Source organism: Eretmochelys imbricata, chromosome 19 (genome assembly GCF_965152235.1).
Source record: "Eretmochelys imbricata isolate rEreImb1 chromosome 19, rEreImb1.hap1, whole genome shotgun sequence".
In the NCBI taxonomy this organism is placed as follows: domain Eukaryota; kingdom Metazoa; phylum Chordata; order Testudines; family Cheloniidae; genus Eretmochelys; species Eretmochelys imbricata.
This window is the reverse complement of record NC_135590.1, coordinates 11,527,689-11,533,014: the sequence shown is the minus strand read 5'-3', so window position 1 is coordinate 11,533,014 and position 5,326 is coordinate 11,527,689.

Sequence of the window (5,326 nt, the reverse complement as noted above, 5' to 3'; positions counted from 1 at the left end):
CTAGACATGGACAGCCACCAGCGGGGCTCCCGTGGCCGCAGAAGGGAGGAACTGTTCTCAGAGGTGACTCAGGTCACCACCACAGAATTCTAGTGGAGGTGGCTGGAGGCGAGTGGGCGGGAGTGGAGGGGCTCATCAAGGACTCTTTAAAAAAAAAAAATTTGCAAATGCTTGATTTTCCATGAAGACACCAGGGTGATGGGGAATTGGGCAGGGAGCAGGAGGATCACAAAGCAACAGATTCCTGGTTGAACATTTCTAAGAACTGTAGAAAAACAGACCGTGGCATCGGATGGGCAATGAGGAGGATCCACAGGCTGCAAACACGTCGTCAGACGAGCACCAAACCTGCACCACAAGGCAGCCTGGAGATGGACAGGCCCCGCCATCAGGATGGGGGAACCTGCCGCTGCTTTCGTGGGGGTGGGGCCGCTTCTTTAACTCTCAGCGGATGTAAAAGCCCAGGCGCCCTTCAAACGCCGGTTGGCGCGATGCAAATTGCAAAGATGCAACCCTGTGAAGTCGTGTGCCATTCAAACGTCGGGTTTTGTTCCCCCGATGCCAGCAGGTGGTGCCGGTGGCGAGAAACCGCAGCTCGCGGTGGGCAAGCTGCTGTGCCAAAGCGCACCATGCTCTGGGACCCGCGCAAGGTAGAACTGGGGTTCGCCAGCAGCCCACGGACTCTGGGGAGGAGCCCTGCGCTTTCGTTGTGCCTGTTCTGACCTTGCACATGGCAGGCCCCGGCGCATCCTGCTGACCCTTTGCTGCTGCACTCTGGGACGGCTGCTCAGGACTCCCCCCCTCCCGGTAGGAGAGCAGAGCACTCACTGACTGCCATGTCTTGTACATATGTACATTCCAACAGCCCACCTGTCCAGGGCGGCCTGGGACGTTCCTGACGGAGGCGTGTGGCTACTTGTCTCGTGTGCCCACTTCCTTCCTTTCGCCGCATCGTTATTGCTCTGTACAGCCTTATGCGGTGCAAAGCGGGATCTGTAGGAGTCAGCCAACTCCCCTGCTTACCCCGGGCCACGGAGCTCGGAGCGTCACGGACACTCGTGGCAGGAGTGCCAGGATCTGCCCGGCGAGAATGCACTCCCGCCGCCCCCCCGCAGAGAGGCACCGCGTCGTGCGTTCAGTGTCACAGTAGGAACTGGGATTGTTGCTGTACACCAGCAGCAGGAGGGTGACTGTGCTGGGAGAGGGGACTCCCTCTGCCTGTCTCTGGGGGAGGCTAAACGCTGAGGTTAAAGATCCTTTCAAGACTTTTCTAAAAAGAGATCTGGGATCCCTGCCATACCTCCCTCTCTCTCACTTAGGGCCTCTGCCAAACCCCAGTCAAGTCAATGGGAGGCTTTCCCAGGACTTCAGTGGGGTTTGGATCAGCCCTTAAAGTGGGCTGGAGGGGCCCACACTGTGGGAGAGTCATTGCTAGGCACACAGTGGCTCTCGCATTTGCCCGCCGCAGCCAGTCTCAGGGCCCAACTCTCCAACCCGGGCCCAGAAGCTAGGGCTCCCACTTGCACAGTGCTCAAGTGGGCATTCACGGGCCCTGGTACCATCCCAGGCGACGACATGCTGATCGGCGCATCCACATGCAGAACTAGGGGTCTCATAGTAGTTTGCAAATCGGGTTTCTGATATCTTTGCAAAGCACATTGAGATACTCTGAGCATGACAGGCACCAGCTTAAACCCAGCTCCTTTCTATGCTCTCTGTGTGCATATGCACGTTGGAATACCAGACACGGGCTCTGTTGTTATTTTTTTTATTTCAGTGACATCTAAATGCCTTATCTAGGTCATGGCCCCCATGTGTTTGGTGCTGTACATTGTGCTCAAGCCATGGAATTAGAACCCAGGGCCAAATCTCAAACATGCTAGCAATCGGACACAGGATTTTCGTTCTCCCTGTTCTAAGATTATCTGCATGATTCCAGGTGGGAGCCGTGTTTGGAGTTCATACAGCTGGACAGCGTGTTGGGATGTGAACTTCTGGGCCAGGCTCAGGTCTGGTTAACACATAAACCTGCAGAACTGGTCAGCCTGGTGGGAAATGGGCTGTGATGATTTGATGGGGAGGAAAAGTGCAGGCACGTAGCAATGAGCAGAGCTGATCCAGGCCAGAGGCAGGCCACGGGCTGCACCAACACCGCTGGCTGGATTCGGCTTGCTGCTACACTGGTATAAATCCAACAAAGTCAACAGAGTTTTACTGGACTCACACTGGAGTGAGACAGTCTTGGGGATCTGTGTCCTATGTCCACAAAACAGGTCACACTACAAGCTCCCTGCCTGCCAATGTGCCTTGACTCTCATCGGGGGGGCACTCTCCTTTCGGGGGTGAAAGGAGCTCTGCCTCCTTAGCCCATTCAGTGCCAAGGCATTGCTGCTGGGAGGGCTCCCAAGGAGACGCGTCAGTGCCAGTAGAAGCGGTGGCTTTTGTGATGTGTCCACCTGCCTGCTGGGAGCTGGGTGGACCTGATCCCACGCATTTCACACCAGCCTGGGGACACTTATTAGAGAGAAGCTACTTGTGGTCATTAGCTGGTTGGGCTGGATTGCAACCTACAGGTGAAAGGCTCTTCATCATAAAAACAGACACACATACGTGTGCGTGTGTCTGTGTGTGAGAGAGAGAGACTTACGTATACATGTGTGTTGCTTAGTAGACGTTGGCCTTTTACTACAAATCAAGAATAGTTCTAGCAACCTAGGGCTGACGCACAACACGGAGGGCTGTCCACTGCAGCTGGTCCTATTACTGTTATGACCACAGCACCTACCTGCCCCGGCTGAGCTCAGGGCTCCATTGTGCGAGGTGCTGCACGCACCCCCAGGAAGAGATCAGCCAACTCCAAAGACCTCACAGTCTAAATAAACAAGACTGACGAACAAGGCGCTATTTTCCCAGTTTCACTAATGACATGCAGGGAGTCCGCAGTAAGAAATGAGCCCCGATCAGCTGAGCCTTACTGTCCATCCTCCGTAGCGCTGGCCCCACTTTCTCTCTCACTGTCCATTCGAGAAGGCTGCACGACACCTGCAATGAACCATTCCGTCCAGTGGGAAGATGCCAGTTCAGCAGTGCATCTGGAGCTGAGCTTTGCGGTTCAGGCCGGTCTCCACTATGGCTGTAAAATCTGAGTGGCATGTCCAATACATTACGCACCATAGGCTTATTCTCCCCCAAGGGACAAGAGCTACACATTCTTTCTATAGATCAGCATGTAAAGGTTAATGAAGCAGCCCAAGACAACTTTCCTAAGCTGCATAATTCTTAATTTAGTTTCATAATAAGAGAGACTTGACAGTAATAATACTCTGTGCTTCTAGATAAGAACCTTGGCAGTATTTGCAAACAGGAATGAATTACCCTTGCTGGGAGAGAGGCACATGATCCCTTTTCAACTGTTTGGGGAAACTGAGGCACAAAGAGGCAGAATGATTTGCTTACGGTCACGCAGGAAGTCTGTGACACAGCTGGGAGGCCAACCCAGGCCTCATGATGCCTTGGCATGTGCTTTAACCACCGAACCCTCCTATCTCTCTTCCCAGACTTATAAAATAGAAATGAAATGTATTCCTGCACACACACAAGTATACATGTATATGAACAGCTCAGATTCCCTACAACTAGGAAACATTTAGCTTACAGACCAAGGCAACTATGCAAAGATTAAATCCTTCCATCTTTGCTCTTTATCTTTGCACAGATCAACCCCATGCATGGGCTCAGACCCAATAACTAGACAAGCACTCGGGATCCCACCTGAGCGCCCTATTATTATGTGTAATGACAAGATGACAAGCCGCAAGCCCTGACTGAGTAACGTGATCCATCTCCTTCCACAATCCAGTCCGATCCAGCCACCCGGCTGGAGCCTTGAAACTCAGTTGGTTAAAGATCAGACACGGGATGCCAAGAGTGAAAAGTACCAGCTCAGCCCAGAGCAGATGGAGCCAAGACAGAAGAGATGCAGCAGTGGAAGTATCCTCCTGAGGCCTGAGTCTCCACTGCCATGCATCCCAGGCCAGTATTTATGCTCGGGCAAATGGAGAGTAAAATGCTACCAGCAGCCTCTTACACCCATGTGGCCAGGTGCAGGTCAATGGAGAATCAGTCCTCTAGTGGCCGTTAACTGCAGCACGATCTCATTGCAGAAACAATTAATGGGGCCTTCATGTTTCCCTGTTAGAGTTAAACCAGTTGGTATGGATTAGCACTGCCACAAGCCCTGGAGACAAGAAGAAGACTGGCCGCTGGCCAGTTTGTTTCCATTGCTCCCTGCTGCCCCCGCGACTCAAAGAATCTGTGTAGTGCATAGGAATTGGGTTGTATCCCTTTAAATACTTTGTGAGCCTTCTAGTGGTGCTCACTAAGATTCAGAAGGCATCTGAGCCCTGCCAGAGCAGAAGTGCGTATATGTAGCTGGGCCTTGCTGCATGTTGTATATCGTTAGTGAACGTGGGTATTCAGACCCCACTGGGCCTGTGTGGTTCCTTCACATTACACGTTGGAAACAGCCGCGTCAGGGAGCTCCTAGACTGAGCCATTTTGGAAAGAGGACCCAAAAATATTCAGGAATTTTAGGAAAATGTGAAGGGCAGGTGACAGTTCAAAAACCACCATGTATTCAAAATACCATTTTTTGAACTGTACCAAACTTCCCAGAAAAACTCTACCCCATGATGAGATGGGACATGCAACATTTCAGGATAATTGGTTTTCTTGTTGGCCACTGGGATAACAACCTGCTATTGCTGCCAGCTTATGTAGCTGCTCCTTTAGCTCAAGTGCTAGGGGTCTGTGTTTTGGTGCTGAAAGACAAGTCTTGATGGCTATTGTTACTCCACACGTAGTGGAGGCCAGAGAATATCTGACAGCAGGCAGGCAAAACCAGCCCAGTAAGGCCCTAGGTCGGTAAAGCACTTAAGTTTGAGCTTAACTTTGAACTCTACTGAAGCCAAAGTTAATGGCATTGCTGACTCAGGGCCTAAATCAGGCTGAGCATCTGTGTACAACAGCAACCACTAGGTAACAACCCTACTGGATGTCTTTCTAAAACACGGGATAGAGCTCAAACAGAAGTAATGGGCCTGATGTAGGAATTAGTGATTGAGGGTCTGTGGCCTGTGTTATACAGGAAGTCAAACTTAATGATTGTGGGTGGTCTCTTCTGATCTCAAAAGCTAGGAATACTGTATTGACTCAAACCATGCAAGGTAAACCCTGTATCCTAAGCAGCCTCCACTGCAGAAGGCCTTTATGGCCGTACTGGTAAAGACAGGCTCTTTTGTTGGACTGAGCATCTGACAAGACTGTA